This window comes from Vulpes vulpes, chromosome 5, assembly GCF_048418805.1.
Source record: "Vulpes vulpes isolate BD-2025 chromosome 5, VulVul3, whole genome shotgun sequence".
NCBI lineage: Eukaryota > Metazoa > Chordata > Mammalia > Carnivora > Canidae > Vulpes > Vulpes vulpes.
Genome location: NC_132784.1, coordinates 129,301,424 through 129,323,960, shown reverse-complemented (window position 1 = coordinate 129,323,960; position 22,537 = coordinate 129,301,424). Strand labels below are relative to the sequence as shown.

The following is a 22,537-nucleotide window of genomic DNA, read 5'->3' as shown; positions in this document are numbered from 1 at the left end:
ATGTTTAGAAAAAATAAGATTGTGATGGAGTTTAGATGTGGAAATCTTAGGAGAGATTTAATACCAATCCTTACAGTAAAGGTCAGCATGGACAGCATTGTGCAAACACTGTAATAGAATCTGGCTTTGTGTCTGTATGGACTTGTGTAACGTGCTCATGTATAACATGTAATTGTCCTGAAAGCCTAAGAACAAAATTGATCATGACAGGTAAGTTTTGTGAACTGACACGTTTCTTTTTCTGATGGTGAAAGGGTGTTAGAGAGCCTGGGCTTTGGACTCACGCTGACTTGGAGCTCTGGCTTCACCACTTGCTGCTTATGTCAGTTTGGGTGATTATTCTCTGGTCTTGGTTCCCTAATCCATAAGATGGGATAACAGGATGCATTCAGTAGTAGTCATATGAAAACTGAATAAGAGACTGTAGGTAAAAATATTCGGCACGTTGTCTGACACATAATAGGTGCTGCATAAATGTTGCCCCATTTTAAACCCAGGGGGAGAATTGTATCCGGTATGGAGGGTGGTTTGTAGCCAATCACACTGACAGAGCAGAAATTCTCCTAAGGATTCAGCTATAGTTTGAACTGCTCCAATGGAAAGCTACCTTACTGCCCAAAGATAAATAAAAAAACTTGAATTTAGAGTTTTTTTAATAGACTTTCCCCCCTCCCTTGAAACAAAAATTAAATTAAAATAGGATTGCTTTTTTTTTTCTACTTTTTGTAGTTGTTCTATGTACTTTAAATCTTAATCTTTTATCTTAATTGATATCATCCTAACACCAACACGTTTGGCTTCATGCTCATATTTAGTAGAAAAACAACTAAACTTTTAAAATATAGTTAGGAAGTGTGTAGAAAGATAGTTAAAAATATAGTTAGTACTTTTAAATGTATTTAGAAATGTCATGAAATTGAAGTTTGTATTTGCATATGAAATAGCTGTAACTGTTTAATAAAAGAAAAAGAAAAGAATAAAATGGAGAAATTTTGAATCAGTATTAATAAGCAGGTTTGAAATTCCACACTTAATTGAAAATGTGGTTGATTTGGTAAATTCACGTGTAGAATTCATACCGCTTCATCATAATAAAATACAACTCAGACAATTTAGCTCAAAAATTTTTTGATTATGACTATATACAAATGCATTGGATGAACTTATTTATTTTGTAAACTGGTTTTTATTTTACGCATCATGAATATGATTTTGGCCATACAAAACACCTTAATAAGTCTTAAAAAGAATATTTAAAGTAAAAATATGTAATATAATTATCCAAATATGAGCACCAACCAAATATAATCAAGTATACTATTTAATGTTTAGTTAATATCACATTGAGAAAGTTATGGAAGTTCAAGTTTCCTTCTATACTGAAAATAATGAAACTTCAGGATTCTAGCTAAGGGAAGGGGCAGGAGGTAAGCATCATGATTTACTATCCATAAATTTTCCAAGTTCATGATTTCATTTTCAAGTTCTTTACTATGATGAGTCAGAAATATTCCCATAAAAAGCCAAACTTCCTACGATGAATACCAGATACTTTACTATATTGCCTAGGGGCAAAAATTATCATGTACTTTGTACATGCAAATATCATGTACTTTGAAAAAGAAATCTTGCTTTATATGTTTTTTAAATTAAAAACAAAGCATATGGCTGGAGAAATATAATGTCTTACTACTATAATTTAAAAAATACTAATTGCCCTACAAGCAGACGTGCAAAGTTAAAACAAGTACATTTGACCCAATTCTACTTATACCATGAGAAAAAAATCATCATTGTGACTAATTTAGTATAAAAATCAGGAGCTTCAGTGTACAGGAAGAAATTCTCAAGAATTTTTTTCCCTTCCTTCTCAAAGGAGAAATCCAATTCTTCTTTTCTTAAGAAGTTGTCTGTGGAATTATTATTCTAATTCGAAACCAGCACTAAGACAGAATGACTATTTGTGTTTCAGTTAGAAACCAAATTGGATCTACTCTTTATAATTTCAGTCACTAAATTAACAATAAAAATACTAATCTGGTAACATTCCAGAATTCATGTGACATGCCCTTGAAAACCGTGATATTTCACTATATATTTTGACATTATATCTGCAGGAAGCTCTGGAATCATAACTGTTAACATTACACTAGTTATATATAACTTTATTCAGCATATGAAATCAAAGAAAAGTTCAGCATGCTTGTAAAGCAGATTAAATTTTGGTGGGGGGATGATGCTGGGTCAAAATATGGTATCTTCTTAGTCATGCCTTAACTTCAAATAAAGTTCAAATATAACCTGTGTTTTGGTGAACTTTCTGAAAGCAAAACAAATTCTGAACAGTGAATTATTTTATAAGATTAATGTAAGACCGTTTCTGAAAATAAGAAATGTTTTAAATAGGACAGTTGGAAATATTGCCACATTGCTTCTAAATTCAGGGCATTGGGATGCCTGGGTGGCTCAGAGGATGAGCATTTGCCTTTGGCTCAGGGTGTGATCCTGGGGTCCTGGGTTCAAGTCCCACATTGTCATCCTCACAGGGAGCCTGCTTCTCCCTCTGTCTATGTCTCTGCCTCTCTCTGTGTGTCTCTCAAGATTAAATAAATAAAATCTTAAAAAAATAAATTCAAGGCATTGCAAATATTTTTGGAGGTGCTGCGTTAAACATTGCCCTACTTAGAATCCTGGAGTGGTTCATGTGTGAGAATGAGATGTCCTATAAAATTGTAAATCAAAGAGAAGAACTCCAGTACCAGAAGTGGACATGGGATCCATATTTGAAGCTAAAAGGTCAACTTGATAGATTGTCAAGTACACCTGGAAATAGATTCCCATTGTAACAAGTGACTATGTATTGTTTAATAAACTTCCATGTTTTAATCCAGGTTCTGCTCCTTAATAGCTATGACTTTGGGCAAGTTACATAACCTTTGAACCTCTTTTTCCATGGAAACTAAGAACAATCAGTACCTTATAACCTACTGTGAATGAAAGGCCATGGTAAACACTAACTCTCTTAGCAACTTTCCTTCTGTTTATTATGTGCTGGGTGGTTCCAAACCATGCAATGTTTATGTTTCTCTAATAATAGTTTTATCTGCTATTGCATTTTTTCCCCACAGATAAAAGTCCCGATGAAGACATTTCCCCCAAGCCCAAAGCTTTTCTTCCTTCAATCGCTGAAAGAACACTCCATATGGCTGGAACATATCTTTGTCTTCTTGAGGATTTTTTTTGCCTGATGTTATCAAAATAGATTGGAAAGAGAATGGCAGAACAATTCTGCAATCCCAGCAGGGAGACACCATGAAGACTAAGGACAAATACGTGAAATTCAGCTGGCTGACCGTGACTGGCGTGTCCATGGATAATGAGCACAAAAGCATGGTCAAACACAAGAGTAATAAAGGAGGGGTTGATCAAGAGATTCTTTTTCCTTCAATAAACAAGGGTACGTGCATATAAACATAAAATATAACCTCCCGGGCCTCCCCCTTTTTTCCCAAAGGGTATACCCTACCTTTCTGTCAAGCATTAATTGAAAACAAATATAAATCTTTAATGTTGATACCTTTAACAGTATCATAAATGTGCTGCTATCCCCACAGAATTAAAATAGTATGGGCTTTGGACCACACAGAGAAAAAGAAAAAGACAAATTCACTTAGCCTTTCTAGCTTTGGTTTCATCATCCAACATATTAAGGTCACAATGATGTGTTTTAGGATCATTGTATGGATTAAATGAAACAGTACATGTCAAAGCATTTAGCAACCTTGCACACAAGAAATGGTCAAAAGAGAACCACTTTTGATGATCTTACTTGATCGGGAAGTAAGAACAATTGTATATCTTTCAGGAATGTTCTACTCAGCAGTCAAAATCCTTCTCACTTCACTCTTGCTCTCAAAATATAACCCATTAAGAATGAGATGGAGGCAACAAAATGCTGTTCATTTGATTGATCCAGATAGCAGCTCAACAAAAAATAATAACTGGGCTGCTGAGGTTTTAGTATGGCCTTGGGTTTCTCAAATTTGGATTTTACATACCACTGTAGGGTGAAATTTGGTAAGTGAGGATTGGGTGAGGCTAACGTTTATATTTCTCCATTCTACACAAAGAATGTATTTCTTACCGTTGTTAAATGCTATTCAGCAGACATTTATTGCAGTTCTAGTGTGATCCAGACCTGGAAGGGATGCAGGATGAACTATTCTCTCAAGGAGGATTACTCCACTAAATATACTTTTCCTAATCACTCAGAGTGACTCATGATTCAGGCATAGTGACCTGAATTAACCTCATTGGTGCAGATGCTGGTCATATTTAGACAATGTGGGCAGGCTGCTGAATATGCCCTGGTCCTGCTGTGATCCACCAACTCACTAGACTCAGAAGTCAAATCCTTGTATTGACATCACAGACCAAGGCCCCAGAGGGCCCATAAGAATGAATTTTTGTACTTTTCCCTGTGGTTAACGAGCACTTTTTGAGCAGTGGGTGGAAAGCACATAACAAGATGTGAAGGGCTTTCCATACATAAGTCTAAATTTCTGAAGTCAATTTTTATCTTCTTGGGTTTGTTAAAAAGAAAACCACAGACCCCAAATGGCAACATCTGGCTTAAGGCCCCAAGTCACTAAACCAAAACTTAGTACCTCACCCACGTATAATTTCAACCCCTAGAAGAGTGACCTTTAACGAGCGAACATGGGAATTTGCTGGTCTGCCCCAGGAAGTTTCCTGATTGTCTCCATCTCATTCTCCTTAGGAGGGTGATAATGCCTAATACAATGGATCCTTTCCTACTGATTTCCAGTTTTCTGCTCCTTTTCCTTTCCTGTAGCCCTTTGAAGCTCCCCTCTACTTCCTAGATGGGATGCTGCCCCACTCATGAATCGATTGATTAATAGAGCTGTTAGATCTTTAACATTTACTTGGTTGAATTTTTGTTCTTTAACAGATTTGGTGGCAGCGATGGGATCCGAAATGGCCTCCCAGGGGCATTCAGTGACAAGGAGACACACAGGTGTGGTGGCCTTGAGGCCTTTGAGTTCACTGTCCTTCCTGCTATATTCAAGGCCTGTAGATGAATTCCTCTTGGTTCTGAGATCACCTTTCTTTCCATTCAGGCTCATAATCTAATTAGCTTTCTTTTATAATGGGTCAGATCTGCTTGAATGGCAAAAATTTATGCCCAGAGCCCAGTTCAGCTAGCGTGTTTGTCTGGACGCCTTTTGAGCAGGTATATTTGCCCAGGGCCCATCTGAACTGGCAGACAGGTCTGCCTGGAACCAAGCCTCTACCCTTTCAGATCATAGTTCCCTGGGTCAAAATACAAGCCTGGTTCTAGGAAAATTGTTGGTGGCACACACAGAGCCTTTGACCAGAAGACAGTAATTTCTCTTACTGCCCATACACTTACGTGCTCATAAGTGTTTGCCTTGTTTCATGTAGATAAAGGCTACCGCTAACAGGGATCTCAGAAACTGAATAACCTACAAAACTTGGTGGGCATGAGTCCAGCTTTCAAAAGGTGTTAGAGCACTTGCCACCTCAAGAACACTCCCATGATAGTATAAGTTGGTCAGGGAATGGATTGGCTGGACACTAGGTCAGCCATGAATCTCAAGAAAGCATGGTTCAAAGTGCTACACTATAAAACACAATTCCCAATTCCAGGACATATCCTTTCAAGGTGTTTGTTTTCCCCGAGGAGTCTTAGCTAATGGGATCCTTCAATTCTAAAGAGTCAAGCACAGCACTTTCCAGTACATCTGCTTATTTTACAACTAAGAACAGTAGTCCCAGATGTTACAGGGTATGTAGCAAAAATGGCAAGATCCTACTAAGCTTGTTTTGTGTACTGAGGGACTGGCTTGGCAACAACCAGGTTGGAGTCCCCAAAATAAGGCATGACAGAAATGTGAGCTACACCTTATTTGTGGCTACGTTTAGCTGGACAGAAGTGTGTGTTAGTTCCATTTGCAGCTATCTTCCTAGCAAAGTGCCACCAGCCCTTGGGATCATGACAACCTAGAAGTACAATGTCCATAAGGGGGAACTTCTCAGTTAGAAGATCACTTAAGAAGTACACTTAAAAGCAGGGGTTCTCCAATTAAACAGACTAGGATGCCTTAGTTAATTGGCAAGCAGAAGCCTCTAAAAGGTTTCAAAATTCCAAAGTCATCTCATTGAAACATTCATTGCAAATAGTTAATGAGAAATTAAAGATGGAAGAAGAACCTAAAACAGAAGACTCTAAGACTGATTTAACTACTCCTGCTCCTTCTTGGCTCCTCACCTCTAATCTGCATTGATTTTCCACTCTGAACAGACTACATAATCATAAACAGAAGTCTGCTGGGTTCATGGCCTTGCAGTTACCCCCATACCTACCTTCAAAGGAGGGCTCAGAAATGAGCCCCTCCCAGAGTTGATGGAACTGGGTGGTTTCCAGAAAACTACTGTTTTATTCTCTAAAACAGCCAAGTGGAAATTTTGGTAAATTCCAGGACCTGCAGAAGGGGTCCTGCAAAAACTGGCAGAAGCCAGCCAAGGATGGAAACCCTTAGCAGAATCAGCTCCTTCCCAATCTCTGTCCATAGTGCCTGGGTCCACCCTCTTTAGGGATGCAGCTTACACCCAGTTGGGGTTATTCCACATGCCAGAAATCCTTAACATTAAAACTATGCAACCAGAGGGAAGGAAGCAAAGTAAGGCTCATGTGCTGGGTTAGGTTGTATCAAACTATGATGTCATTTGACCTAAAGCCAAGTCTTTGAGAAATTGAGAGCAACTGTCCGAAAAAATCTTAATAGAATTAGAAATGTAGCTCTTGAGGCAAATCAAAGTTCTCCTGTTCCTTTACCTATCCCCAAACTTCTATTTATGGAAAAGGGCTTATAAATAATTAGCTTTAGGAAAGCAAAGTCCTTCTTGCAGGAACTTGCTTTCTTTCTATGTCCTTGAAGTTCTACATCTTATCATGTCTTTGAAATGTAAACCCAGCCTACAGGTGCCTGAGACTGAGAGAAACAAAATATAGAGGACTTTTAAAAATACAAGCTGCTAAAGGACTCTTGTGCCTAAACTCTAGCACAGTCTCCTTTATCATTCCAGGGACACATATAAATCTTAACATTTTCTCCATATTTAGTGACTCTTGGGTCTTTGCAGTGGTCTGTGTGTCCACAAATACATGTTGTCAATATGAGATATTTTCCTCTCTGGATGATATTGCCAAAATTAATTTGGAAAGAGTTTATATCCTTCGTTTGGAGATGAGCACTTGCAAGGATTGGGCATTCTAAAACTCTTAGGAGGATAGAAACTAACTGAAATGTGTTTCGAATTCACATGATCTGGGCAAATATTTGGTTGTGGATTTAAGTAAAACAGATATAGCCTTCAAGTTATCAGCACTAAAATTAAAACTTTCATGTGTACCTGGGTTTACTAAAAGGCAAATAGGTAGTAGATGTGATCTCTGTTAAAAAATCTAAAACAAACAAATAGCTTGGGAGAATGAGGGACTTTAATGTTTCATACGTTTTTTTTAAAGTTTTTATTTTATTTTTATTTTTTTAAATACATTAATTTTTTATTAGTGTTCAATTTGCCAACATAACACCCAGTGCTCATCCCATCAAGTGCCCACCTCAGTGCCCATCACCCAGTCACCCCCACCCCCCGCCCACCTCCCCTTCCACCACCCCTAGTTCGTTTCCCAGAGTTAGGAGTCTCTCATGTTCTGTCTCCCTTTCTGATATTTCCCACTCATTTTTTCTCCTTTCCCCTTTATTCTCTTTCACTATTTTTTATATTCCCCAAATGAGTGAGACCATATAATGTTTGTCCTTCTCTGATTGACTTATTTCATTCAGCATAATACCCTCCAGTTCCATCCATGTCGAAGCAAATAGTGGGTATTTGTCATTTCTAATGGCTGAGGAATATTCCATTGTATACATAAACCACATCTTCTTTATCCATTCATCTTTCGATGGACACCGAGGCTCCTTCCACAGTTTGGCTATTGTGGACATTGCTGCTAGAAACATCGGGGTGCAGGTGTCCCGGCATTTCATTGCATCTGTATCTTTGGGGTAAATCCCCAACAGTGCAATTGCTGGGTCATAGGGCAGATCTATTTTTAACTCTTTGAGGAACCTCCACACAGTTTTCCAGAGTGGCTGTACCAGTTCACATTCCCACCAACAGTGCAGGAGGGTTCCCCTTTCTCTGCATCCTCTCCAACATTTGTGGTTTCCTGCCTTGTTAATTTTCCCCACTCTCACTGGTGTGAGGTGGTATCTCATTGTGGTTTTGATTTGTATTTCCCTGATGGCAAGTGATGCAGAGCATTTCCTCGTGTGCTTGTTGCCCGTGACATAGACACGGGCAATCTTCTGTGAGATTTCTGTTCATGTCTTTTGCCCATTTCACGATTGGATTGTTTGTTTTTTGGTGTTGAGTTTAATAAGTTCTTTACAGATCTTGGAAACTAGCCCTTTATCTGATACGTCATTTGCAAATATCTTCTCCCATTCTGTAGGTTGTCTTTGAGTTTTGTTGACGGTATCTTTTGCTGTGCAAAAGCTTCTTATCTTGATGAAGTCCCAATTGTTCATTTTTGCTTTTGTTTCTCTTGTCTTCATGGATGAATCTTGCAAGAAGTTACTGTGGCCAAGTTCAAAAAGGGTGTTGCCTGTGTTCTCCTCTAGGATTTTGATGGAATCTTGTCTCACATTAAGATTAAAGTTTTTATTTTAATTCTGATTAGTTAACACACTATGTTACATTAATTTCATGCACACCATATGGTGATTCAACACTTCCATACATCACCTGTGTGCATCAGGATAAGTGTATTCGTTAATCCCCATCACCAATTTCACACATCCCTCCCCATGTCTCATAAAGTTTTTATGGGTAATCTCAGCTAGCCTGTTAGGAACAAGTAAATCGAATAGATGTAAATAAAATTAGAAACTTTAAAGTTTTATAGTCTCCTAAGTCTTTTCGGTAAACTAAAACTTTAATGTTTTGCTGAGTTAGGCCAAGTGGTAAATTGAGTCAGATTCATTAAAAATCTAAATCATTTCTAACTAAGTTAAAATACTGAATTATTTGTAAATGGACATAGGTTTATCTAGTTTAGATTACCTATTTCAAAGAAACTGGGCTTATTTGTAAACACATTTTGTGCTTTCCTGAAAGATTATTTTATGAAGTACTGCATGCTTCTAGAAATTATGAAAAGTATTCATAAATTTGCTAATCTAAAGAATGCTGATGTAATAGACAGTTCACAATTACTTTCTTTTTAGCTTTCATTAAAAATGAAGGTTTTTAAGAGTTAAGAATCCAAGAAGTATAATTAGGACTACTGAAAATAATAAGAACAACCCAAATGCAAAGAAAATAAGATATGTTTTTCATAAGTAAAAGGATAAAGTATGGAAATATATTTTTTCAGGAAAAAAAAAGAAAGGAATTTTGTTCTACAGTGAGGCTGGTCATCTAAAGTGGGTAAGCTCAGGGGCACGTGGATGGCTCAGTTAGTTCAGCATCTGCCTTCGGCTCAGGTCATGATCCCAGGGTGCTGGGATTGAACCCCACGTCAGGCTTTCTGCTTATCAGGTAGCCTTCTTCTTCCTCTCCCTCTGCCTGCTGCCCCCACCCTACTTGTTTTCTCTCTGCCTCTCTCTCTGTGTCAAATAAATAAACAAAATATCTTTAAAAATTAAAAAAAAATAAAGAGGGTAAGTTCAGGACAAAATCTGAATGTAAAAGAGAAAGTTGTAAAGGCTTGTAGAAAGGGGATGTTTGGGAAGGAATGTTACGTGTGGTCAGGACTGAGGTAGATGGAAATGAAGAATTTTCCAATCAAAAGTAAGCCGGTGAAGCATTAGAATTTGGTTTTCTTCTGCTCAAGAGGACAAAGGATTTTTGGGGTTTGTTTGTCTGTTTTCTTTAGAGTTTACATCTGCTTAAGTCTCTTTGATCCAGAACATCCCAAAAGATTTGCTAAAGGAATTTGGCTTATGTGATATGTTACATGACATGGAAAACATTGGCAAATAAAAGTTTATACTAAGTTTTCCTTATGTCGCATTTGTAAGATTGTGGCACATGTAGATAATGTCCATTCTGGTACTACAAAAAAATGGTCCCTCATTGCCAGATGTTGGCTATCCTGATGTCCTCATAACATGGCACCAGAGTGCTCTGAATCAGGGAAATGAAAGTGGTTAAACATGGCAGTGTTTTAAATAAAGAGTCAGGCCTAAGGAAAATGAGGATAGCCAGCCACTTGGTTCTTCCAGGCTCCCTGGCAAACCTCATTTTTCTTGATTTTTGTTTATTTCATTCCTTCACCCACCATAGAGCTTTTAAATGACTCAAGTTATAAATGGACATCAGTGGGAAGACTTATATAATAGTTCAGAATGGTTTACCATCAGTGTCCAACCTGTTAGGTCCATAATCCTGGAAAAACCATTTTTGTCTACAGAGGCTTCAGGCCTCTTCCCTGTGGACCCTTTGAACACCTGCATCTTGACTTCATTCCACTGCCACTTAGTGTGGATCGTCACTATGCCCTTGTCATTGTTTGTATATTTTTGGGATGGGTGGAAGCCTTTTCCTGCCAAGAGGCTGATGCCCTCACTGTGGCAAAGGCACTGTTAAAAATGGGTTTTCCCCTTGGGGCTCACCTTCTGTGATCTCCACTAACCAAGGTTCCTACCTCATTGGGCAAATCACAGGAGGCTTTAGGAAAACCTTGCAAACTTCTTGGAATTACAACCTTTTGCTGAACCTTTGTGTCACCTGCTAGTATGAACAGATGTTGTACATCTCCAATGTCTGATGCTCAAGCCTGTCTGTCATTCAACGGTTATAGAAACCTTCGTAGATCATAATTAAAAGGATCCTGTTGGTCACAGTTTATAACCTGGTACTTAAATATTTTAGACCCATCATCAGAGGAAGATAGTCTTCGACCCCCAGAAGAATGACCTTACCTAGTGCTCCTGCTGTAAAACTAAAGGATGTTGAGCTTCAGGTACACAGAAGGCTTCACCTGACACCTGGTCCTACACAGATGCTGGACATTTCTGAATCAAATTGAGAGAAAGAGAAGTAGCTGACATCCAGGTAGACTTTTCTTCAAAAGGCAACAGATCAAGGTTTCATACTTTGACCAAACATGAAATCCTTTCTCTCTCTTTTCTTTTCCTTTACTCTGGCAGTGGCCTGGAAAGATAGCCTCATCTGTATCTCCCAGATCATTGCCAAGGGGGTAACCTCCGGAATTTAGAGCAACCTTTTATTTCAGGCTAGCAGAAAATCTAACCCTGGTCTGAAATTTTCTCAAGTTAGAGAGGACATCTCATTGGTTGACTTCCCTAAATTTACATCCTGAGTTAGAAGGGACCTACAAGGAAGTGTTGTGATCTAGGATTCACTCCTTTGTCATGACCCTACTTTCCTACTCAGGGACAAATGTAAATGAGGTGTGAGCAAGACCTCCTCCTTTATTCTTTAAATATTTGCAGAATCCCTTCTAAAGCAATGGCTTCCCAACAGAAATCCATAGACTCTGGCCAAAGTGGTTCTTGAAAATAAGGTAGGCCTTGATTATCTCTTAGCTGAGCAAGGCTGGATCTGTGTTGTAGGCAACACTATGTGTTATACCCAGATTAACACTTTGGGGGAAGTTAGAACCCAATCACATCAGATCACTGAGCAAGCAGCTGACTTAAAGGAGTGACTCCTTCAGCAGAGTGTTTCTTACTTATTTGATTTTTAATTGCTTTGATTCCTGGGGACCAAGGCACCAAATAGCACTCCAAACATGAGGAATTATCCCGTTTATAGTAGTCATAGTAATCTGCCTGGTGCTTTATGTTTTCTCAAAAGCTCTAAATGCAAATTCAGAGCCTGAATCCTGCAAACAAATTATCTCTCTAAGACTGGAACATTAAAGAAAGGAATGAAGGGAATGGCTAATTCAATAATTATAAACCTGAAGTGGTAAACTGTGAACATCACAAGGGTTAAGCAAAAACGTCAAGACTTGTGAATATCACCCAGGGGAAAACACAAACTGTAAAAACTTAAGAACAGTTGCTGAGAGTGGTGTTAACGCCTTCAATTTTGATCCCGTCTCTCTGTTGAGAGTTTGACCAAAAGGTGGGGTTGTTGAAAAGGAAACCACAGGCTCAGAATATCCTCATTTAGCTTAAGACCACGAGTCAGTAAACCAAGTCTTCATACCTACCCAGCTGCAGTTTCAACACCCAGAACTGTAAACGGTGGCCAGTGGACATGGGAATTTCCTGGTGAGCACTAGGACGTTTACTGATGACTTCCTCTGCTCCCCTTAGGAGGGTGACCTTGGCTAAAACAATGGATTCTTAGCTAATACTATTTTTTGCCCCCCGTGCTACTGGTTTTGTTTTGTTTTTAGATTTACTTTAGAGGAGGGGAGGGACAGAATGAAAAAGAAACCCAAGCAGACTCTGTGCTGATCATGGAGCCCAATGCAGGGCTCTATCCCAAGACCCTGAGACCAGGACCTGAGCCAAAGCTCAGAGTCTGATGCTTAACCGACTGCACTACCCAGGTGCCCCATCTTCCTTACTACCTTGAAAAACATTTTTCTGTAGGCCTTTGGAGCTCCATTCTACCTGCTGGATAGGATACTACCCAATTCATGAATAGCTCAATTAATACAGCCAATGAGACTTTAAAATTTACTGGGTTGAATTTTTCTTATTCACAGATTCTTAATTTGTGCAATGGTCAAATTAGAGTCAAATATTTACTTTGCTTTCACCTGGGCTGTGATGAAGAGCAAATTAAATTATGTCAGTGAAAATGCTTGCTGTTGGAAACATGACATGGATGAATTTCTTCATATATTTATTATATTTATGTATATTCTGTTCTAAAACTAACTAAAGCAAGATCACACAGATAGCCCTAAGTTTTCATTTCTACAGCTAACAAAAATGGAGCAAATGAGCAAAGCATAAATTAAATATAAGTGCTGGGCTGAAGTGTCTTGTTAATTTTGGATTTTTCTAGTGATCAGAGAAAAGTAAAAAGTATAATAAGTTCCATGGTGATGATTATGGTAAGGGAGAAGCTCCTGCATATGATGTGTTTTACTTGGCAGTTATTTCAGAAATAAATATCTCCCAAGGTCTTCTTATAGCAATAATGCTAATGAGGGCACTTTTTTTTTAAGGTTTTATTTATTCATGAGAGACACAGAGAGAGAGAAAGAAGCAGAGACACAGGCAGAGGGCGAAGCGGGCTCCATGCAGGGAGCCCAACGCGAGACTTGATCCCAGGGCCTAAGGATCACGCCCTGAGCTGAAGGCCGCGCTAAACCGCTGAGCCACCCAGGCTGCCTAGGGCACTTCTATTAATGCAGTTCTACAGTGGACATCTAAGCTGGTTCTTGGAAGTTTTTGGTCATTTTTGTTTTTGATAAAAGCTTATATATTTGTATTTATATGCGTGAAAGCATAGAACAATGAAGTGATTCTGAAGAGGGATAAAACTCATCTTGTCCATATTTTTGACAAGCCTTGATTGATAAAGAACATCTAGGACACATATGCACATTTAATTATGAAAATTGTTACCTTACTGTCTTTACATCAACTAAAGCATGATGATAAGATACCTTTATCTTTTTTACAGTTTTTATTTTAATTCCAATTAGCTAACATACAGTGTTATATTAGTTTCAGGTGCACAATATGACAAATAAAGTTACTGTATGGAAAATAAATAGAGATTTAAAGCACTTTAAACTTAACTTTTTAGGATATTTTAACATTTAATTTAATCATGCTAACATTTTCCTTCCGGGATTTACCCCAAAGCCTATATCTCAAACACATTTTTTAAAGAGTGGGCCAAAATAAGATTGTGTGGATTGCATAAAACTGCATGCCAGAGCCATGCCTCTGTGGACAAGGGCACATCAAGTAGAAAAAGATAAACCAAAATTAACATTTCAACTTTCTCTTCCTGCACCCAATGGCCAATGAGCTTTTAAGAAATTTTGTCTTTCTATGTATGTTGGGCTTTTTTAAAAATTTTTTATTTATGATAGTCACACAGAGAGAAAGAGAGAGAGGCAGAGACACAGGCAGAGGGAGAAGCAGGCTCCATGCACCAGGAGCCCGACGTGGGATTCGATCCCGGGTCTCCAGGATCGCGCCCTGGGCCAAAGGCAGGCTCCAAACCACTGCGCCTCCTAGGGATCCCCGGGTTTTTTTTTTTTAACATATAGATAAATACAACCCGCACCTCAGGTTTTATATATTTAGGCAGCTATCAGTGTGACTTGGTCTATCATTCTATCCCTGCAAACAAGTGTATGAAATGTTGAGCTTCTGTAATGAAAAGGTCATTTGCTAAGAATAGTTAAGATATTTGGAACAGATGATGTCTGAGAGTCCAGAATTTATATCTGTCTATCTACCTACCTACCTACCTACCTACCTATCCATCTATCCATCCATCTATGCACAACACAGACACAGGATAAATAATGAATATGAACCATTGAATAATACTTGCTGTCATTTCTTTTAGAGCTCACTGCTATTAACTCTACAAAAACTTCTCTGAAAGATGATGATGGTAAGGTTTTTGTCTATGTTTGCCTTTATGTTATGCTATAGCATGTTTTCCTCCAGGTCAACTTACCTTTTGAACCCCCCTGGTTTCAGGGAGAAACCTCAGAATGGCTGGGTCTTGCAGAATAGACTGAGTCATATTTTAAGTCAGTCCACATTTCTCAGGTGTCATCTTCCCATAGCAAATGCTAGTTTGGGTATGAGAGGACTATGAATTAGGGGTGCAGTGGTGTGCTCTGAATTCTTTCAATAGTGGATTTCATTTACTTCTGTGGCCTTTGTTTCTACTGACTGAGGAAAACATGGTATCATGTGGCTTCTAGATTTCTTAAGCCTTGTTCTTGCTGGGAGTTAATAACATGAATGGACACTGAGAAGTTCTTGTACAGAAGGTGCTGTGCTGCACTGTGAGTGCATTTTTAATTCTTTTAATATGCACTGTGAAGGATACTATTTCCATTCAACACATGAGAGCAATGAGCTAAAATTAATTCAGTCTCCACATCACACAGTGAAATCTGGGGCTTCAAACCAAACCATCTGAATCAAGATTTCATACACTTACTCGATTTTTATTCTTCCTCTAAATTCCAAAGCCAAGGCCCTGAGACAGACTGCACACATGGCGGGGGTGGTGGGGGGTGGTACGCATACAGGGCTTCTGGTGTCACAGCTGGACTTAAACACCAGTCTTTAATGATTAGTTGTAGGAATATGGGTAAATTATTTACATTTTCTGAGTCAACCATAAATGACACAAATAACACCTTAGTCAGTTATTGAAGATACTAGGTCCCATATGAGGTATATCTACTATAGGGTATCTCATTTAGTTGCTACATTATCAGGACATCATCAAAAAGGACACTATCTCCCCACATATGCACAAAGGAAATGATGAAGAGCATGGGCTCTAGCTCTGCTGATCTTCCCTCCATGTCCAATATCAAGGGGCTTCTGGACCTTAGCTAATCATCATTATTATCGCTATCATCATCATTCAACTTTATAATTATCCTTAATTGTTTGATGTCTTGGGTATATATTGCACGTGGAGATGCAGAATTACACGGTAATTGAGAATGTGTTCTTTTTAAAATTTTTTTTTTGATTTTTTAAAAAAATTTATGAGAGAGAGAGAGAGAGAGATTGAGGTGTAGACACAGAGGGAAAAGTAGGCTCCATGCAGGGAGCCTGACATGGGACTCCATCCTGGGTCTCCAGGATCACGCCCTGGGCTGAAGGGGGCGCTAAACCGCTGAGCCACCCGGGCTGCCTGAGAATGTGTTCTTACATGCCATGTTGCTGGAATTGGAATCTGGTTTCTGGTACTTACTAGTTACATGAAACCAGGTAAATTAATTGCTTCTTTCCCTAGCCTCAGGTTATTTGGGAATTCAAAATGTGAATGAAATAAATAGTCTTATAGGTCATTGAAAAATTAAGTAAGATTAAGGTTTTGTATGCAAGACTCCCCAAATAAGTGACATTTAGTTTGAAGTTAATGGATATTGCCTATTGTTCCTTTTTAGGGATATGGTAGGAATGAAGAAATGTTAAAAGCTATTTATCACCAATGCTTTTCCCCCTCCATTAGACTCACTCATTATAAACCGAATCTTACTTTTTAATACTTTGGAATGTTCTAAGTGAATTTTGCAGAGATTGCTGACTGCCTTGACCTGCAAGCTGGATTCTGAGTTGTCTTGGTGATGGTGGTGGTGGTGGTACTGGTGGTGATGGTGTAGATGTTACTCTTGAATTGTGTTGGTATGGGAGTGTCCCTTCAACCTAGGCCATCAAAAATGTATAATGTGACCCCTCTCCCATTAATAAGCTGTAGCCTTTCACTAGAACAACTAATACATGAAACTGATAAATGACTTCTCTTAGACCACCTGCAGCTGCAGCTCATGAACATCTCTGTCTGCTACATCTACACCCTCCTCCTCTTCAAGAGCCTGGTCTACTCTGCCATCATCACCACCCATCTTCTTGGGAGACCAGCACTCTATGGCAATGGAAAGAGTTCCTAACACATGGTGGCACCAAGGGTCCACTTTTTTCCCATTGGCTATTGTCATTAAAAGTGTCTGCTGACCTAACTCGGGGAAATGAACTAAGGGTGGTGGAAGGGGAGGAGGGCGGGTGTTGGAGGGGAATGGGTGACGGGCACTGAGGTGGACACTTGACGGGATGAGCACTGGGTGTTTTTCTGTATGTTGGTAAATTGAACACCAATAAAAATTAATTTTAAAAAAAAGTGTCTGCTGAGCATCTAGTAGGATTTCTTTCTGGGTTTGGGTTCTTTCAGTTAACATGTGTCTTTTTCTATATGTCATTATTGTAGAACAGGTTAACAAACCACTGGGCAAACAGAAACTTTCATTCTGCAGCAAGAAAAATTCTACCATGACTCAGGGGTGGGACAAAGGGGCCAATCAAATGAGCTTCAGCACTGCTCTCTCCTTAATGTCCACCAGCTCCTCAGCCACCCCGTAGCCATGCCTCAAGTACAGCCAGCATGCAACTTCCAGTCATATCCCCCAGGGCTCTCCAACCAGATAACTGCCTCAAAGCCTTTGATTTTACATACCAGAAGCCACCATCCTTGCCACCTCAATCTATATTGTTTTTCATAATAAGTATGATAAAAAAAATTGGAAGTGTACTTTTTCCTCTGTGTACATTCATTTGGTGTAATCTAACCGAGAGTCCGAGGTATGGGACAAAATGACAAGTGAGTCTTCCAACTCAGCTTTGGTTGTAATAATGGTCAATTCCACATTTCTAATTTTTGCCCTGAATTGTCCTTATGATGCTCTCTTTGGGGCACTGGCCCCAGGGGAGCCATAGCCAGTGAGGGTGCTCAGGTTATTTCTCCTTCATGGGGCAGCGGAATCACTCATGTGGTTTAAGACACTCCAATGGCAACAGTATAACATGTCCCAGGACTGGTGGGTGTGTTCAGACCTATACCAGTGTTTCATGGGCATCAAGTTTCCTGATTTCAAAACAACCCCAGGAGAGCAGCACTAACACTGGAAAGGTAGAGTGGTGGAGGGGTTAAGTGCTTGGACACTGAATTCCAAGCCTCTGGTTTTAAATATTGAGTCTATAGCTATTTGAACTCTCTGTGCCATAAATTTCTCATCTGTAAAAAAAAAGTTAAGGTGATTTATCGCCTGGAGTTGTATGGATGAAATGAGTTAATTATGCTGCATACATACCAGTCCTCAACAGCATTAGCATATTCCATTGGTAGCTTTAAGTTAGAAATAATAAAAAACACACCTGTACATGCACACACACTAACTGGTATGACACTTATTTATATGTGTGTGTATATTTCTACAAACATAAATGTAAAACAAAATGTTCAGCGTGTGGTAAGTATATAAAAAGTGAAGTGATTGTATAGTTTTCTATTTTCACTAATGAATGCATTTAAAGTAATAACTTTTATATATCAGAATTGAAACAATATCTCATTTAAAATTGGGAAGGATTCTGTTGTTGTTGTTCATTTATAACCAGCTTCAGTATCTGTGAAACAGTGCTTTTGGAAAGCAAGTAATGGTTCTTATGTAGGAACAATACAAGACCCATCAGATACAAGAAAGAAGAAATTTAATTTCAATCTACTCCCTGATTCTCAAGAATGTGATCAGACCTGTTTAGGAGAAATGCCTCGTCCTCTACTTATTTTCTGCATGTGGAAAGCATGGAGGCACAGAGGGGAAACTAGCAAATGACCTGAAGCTGTGTGGGCTGATGTCTCTGCTGGGGCTCCTAGGCAGTGTCTCCTGTGACTTCTAACTCCTTAGCACCTTCCTTCCCCAACCCAACCCGGGCTGCCCTGGACTGGGAGGTACAGAGAGAGGGGATGATGTCAGAGCAGGAGATGGTATGAGTGGTAGGAGGGCTTGGTGTGGTGATGGTGCTTTATACTCTCAGGCTTCTTTTTCCACATGCTCTGTTGAATGTGGTTGATTCATGGAAAATGATTGAAGTCAAACCGTCCCCTACTACTTGGGGCTCTGTAAGTGGTGGTTCGTGTATTGTGAGATGAAATAAGGACAGTTAAACCACAGCAAACTTTGCCTACTTCCAAAAGACCACAGCTAATGGAAAGAAAATATTCATCTGCATATGCATACTCCTTCTGTCAAACATACTGTTGGGCCTTGGTGGTGGGTTCCCCTATTTTATATCAAATTCATTCCAACTAGCTGCTCTATGAGTTGGGATCCTATGACCAGGACCATTGAGACCCTGCACCCTCAGTCCATTCTGATGACCCCATTCTGAAGGAAACGGCACCCAGACTTCTTGTAACACTAGGTGATCCCTGACATTCAATCAGGATCTTGTGCTTTTCCATGGCAGGTGATTTACTGGGGTTCTTACTTTCAATCTCATTTTGTCAGTGTAGGCAGGGTGACATGAGACCCCTGCCCATGAAGCTACTAGCACAGGTAGACTGTAGATGTCACAATAGCAGGTGCTTCTCTCCCCACAAGAACACAGACATGTGGAGGCCCTGAGTTCAACTGTGTAATTGCATGTCATAGACTGAGTTCTTTAAGTCCCTTTAAAGGGACAGGTGACTCTAGAGTCAGGCTGAGCAAGATCAATAGAAGACATGTACATCAGAAATTTGTCCTGGGGATCAATTAAAAGAGTATTCAGTAATATGAGCACAAAGAGCAAGTGTCCCTACCCCAGCCACACCTGGGAATGATACAGAGTGGGTGCCTGGTCCTGAGACCCAAATTGTCCAGTCCTTGGGGAAACAAACTTCTATTGCTGAGATCACCACCCTAGGCTTTCACAGTCTGACTTCACAGAACATTCTCACATTCTCTTGTTCTGTGTTTGAGAGCCAACTTCTGGGTGAGCCTTCACTTCCATGAACAGGAGCTCCATGCTACTGCTTCAGCACAGCATGTATGGGGGAGAGGGCAACTTTTCTCAGGGTAATTTGTACACTCACACCAGCTTAGGCATCATCAGTGATCCTGGTGTATATGTGACTCTACTCCTGAGACAAGATAATCTGTGTCCACACCTCTGAGTTCTGGAGATTTGGGTCTCAAAGGCCGGAATCTGCAGACCTCCCTTGCCCCTTTCTTCACTTTAAGAGTTTATTTAAACCTCGGCTGCCCACACCCCTCCTGGTGGCACTTCTGTCATTTGGTCCATTCTTAGCACAAGCATAGATGGAGCTGATCTGACCTGCACAATGCACATTTGACCCTGTCATTACATTCTTAGTTATTTCTTCAGGAAAGATCGCTGATGAAATATACTTGTTTTCCATTATGTACATTTTCCCTCTAAAAATAAGAAAAATATCTAAATGTCTGAGAGCAGAAGAAAAATTAAATAATTATTATATTTCCATGAAGTGTTCTGCATCCACTCAACATTATATCTATATGATTTATGGCAGCATGGAAAATGCATATGTATTCAAGCAAAAGCAAATATATAATGAAAAAAATGTATATCCCACAAGATCATATTTATAAAAATAAAAACCCAAATACATATGTGCAAATCAGAAAGGTGATACAAAGCTACCAGGTGACTTCAATAATTTCCAGATATTCCAAAATTTCTACAGTAAACTGACTTTATAATTTCTAAATTATAATTTTTAAAGCATGGCAAAAATAATATCAGCAATACGGTCACAATACTGTGAAAATGCAAACACAAAACCACTAGGAGACAAACAAAACTGTCAGCAGTGATGTGGCTACAGAGTTTGAAGGGTAGATTCTATGATTTTTTTCCATGCACATTTTTACAAAATACATGTATTACTGTTGCAGTGAGGGAGGGAATATAACAAAAAAATCTGTGGGAAGACAAGGTAGCAGGTGAGGGATGGAGCCTTCTCACACACACAGGAAGCAGCCTGCCTCACAGTTGCTTTACTCTTGTCAGATAATACACCTCAAATAGGGCATTTTCTTCTTCTGAGAATGTCTGCCTGCATTATAGCCAAAAAGAAATCTGGTACAGGAGAATGACTGGCACAAAATTTTAAGGAAAGGTTGTGCCCCACATCTTAACCTCATAAATATTAACTCATAAATGTCACACAATTCAGGTGAAGTTTGTGGTAACATAAACAGATAAAGGTATCACTGTTGGGAAGCTTCACTTTCCAGTTTATTAATCTGCTGTAGAGACACTGGGGCAGATTAAATGCCTTCTCACTCAGAAATGAGTCTGAGGAAGGCAATCATACTATGTCTTCCTGTTTCTGGGCTTACTCTCCTCCTGTCAGGCTAATAGCATTTGATTCCCAAGGAGCTGACATGTCTTGGAATTATTTGATAGCCCTAAATAAAGCCAAACATTTAATTAAAACATAATATTATGTATGTTTTGCACAATTTAAAAGTGAATGATAGCAAGGCCTTATTGCTATCATCAACAAATCTTCTCATGGATGCCAACTATAAAACTGGACTAGGTCAACAAAACTAACCATTTCAGTGTTTGGGAAATGTCCAAATGCACGCAACAGTCTGAGAAGCATTTACACTTGAAAAGCTGCAGAATCCAGGGAACAACAGCAGTATACTTGCCTACAGTGGCTGCTGTGCTTTCCCCACACAGCATCATGGACATGAAGGTTCTTCTAAAATTGAACAGGCCATGGAGGACTGGCAGCAAATCACACAGTGTAAGGGAGCTCAGTTAATTTGGGGTGAGGAGTGATGTAATGGTGAACTGACAATCTGTGTGGTATGTAAGCAGGAAGTCCAGGGGGTCTGCTGCTCTGATGTTGTGGTCATGGCTATAGCAAGCATGTGTTTAGCTAAAGCTGTGTGCATGCTTAGCAGCACTCAAAAGAGCTCAAGCCTTCCAAATACTGTGGTGGACCTTGAGATGATTGGCATATGCAGAGGAGCCATGGAAAGACTCAGGAAAAATATAGCTGGGAAGACTTATACTTTAGCCCATGAAGTCTATGTGCTAATTGCCTAAAATATAAATATGCTACCCAATACCTACAACAAAAGCATTTAGTGGACGATCAAAATTTTAATCAAGTTACTTGAGCATAATCTCTATCAAATCTTAGTTTTCACTGAGCTGTGTGGACATGGGGTAATCCTCTGGAAGTTAGGCTGAAAAATAAGGAAATTAAAAGAGAAAACAGGAGTCATGAAACACCACGTACTGCAGAGAATATAGCATCACAGATTTAGTCCAAGCAACATTCTTAGAATACAAACAGCAATGAAACAACATTTTGGGGAAAAATCACAATCTAGAGTTGCTACAATATGTTTTCAACAAAATATTTTTTATTTTTTAAATTTTTTTCAACAAAATATTTTTAATAAAAAATAAGAAGATGGGCAAAAAATCAGATAAGTGTGACTCTTATTAGGGGAAAACCCCCCACGACTCCATACAAGCTGTCCTTGAGTGTGTCCAGATATTTTATTTAGTGAAGATTTCAAAGTGGCTATTACATATTTGTTCAAAAAGAAAATAGAAAACCATGTTTAAAGAGTTAAGGGAAAGTATGACAATAAAAAATCAGCAAATAGGTATTCCAGTGAAGGATACCAAAATTACAAAACAGAACATATATTTAAACAAATAAAATCTACATTAGGAAAGCTTTATACCTGAACTATTCACTAGAGAGCTCTAAGAGAATATTCCAGTTGGCAGAAAAAATAATCTCAATACAAGTGAACTTTTTCAACTTGATAAAGGGCATCTGTGAAAACCCATAGCTGACATCATACTTAATGTTGAAACAGTGAATGCTTTTCCCCAAAGACAAGGAATGAGAGATGGATGTCTGCTCTTGACATTTCTAT

At 39.0% G+C, this 22,537-nt stretch overlaps 1 pseudogene; it reads left to right on the top strand.

The window, feature by feature from the left end:
- The first annotated feature begins 203 nt into the window (after positions 1–203).
- LOC140599134 (T-cell receptor gamma chain C region C10.5-like) lies at positions 204–16,784 on the top strand (annotated as a pseudogene).
- Positions 16,785–22,537: the final 5,753 nt, after the last annotated feature.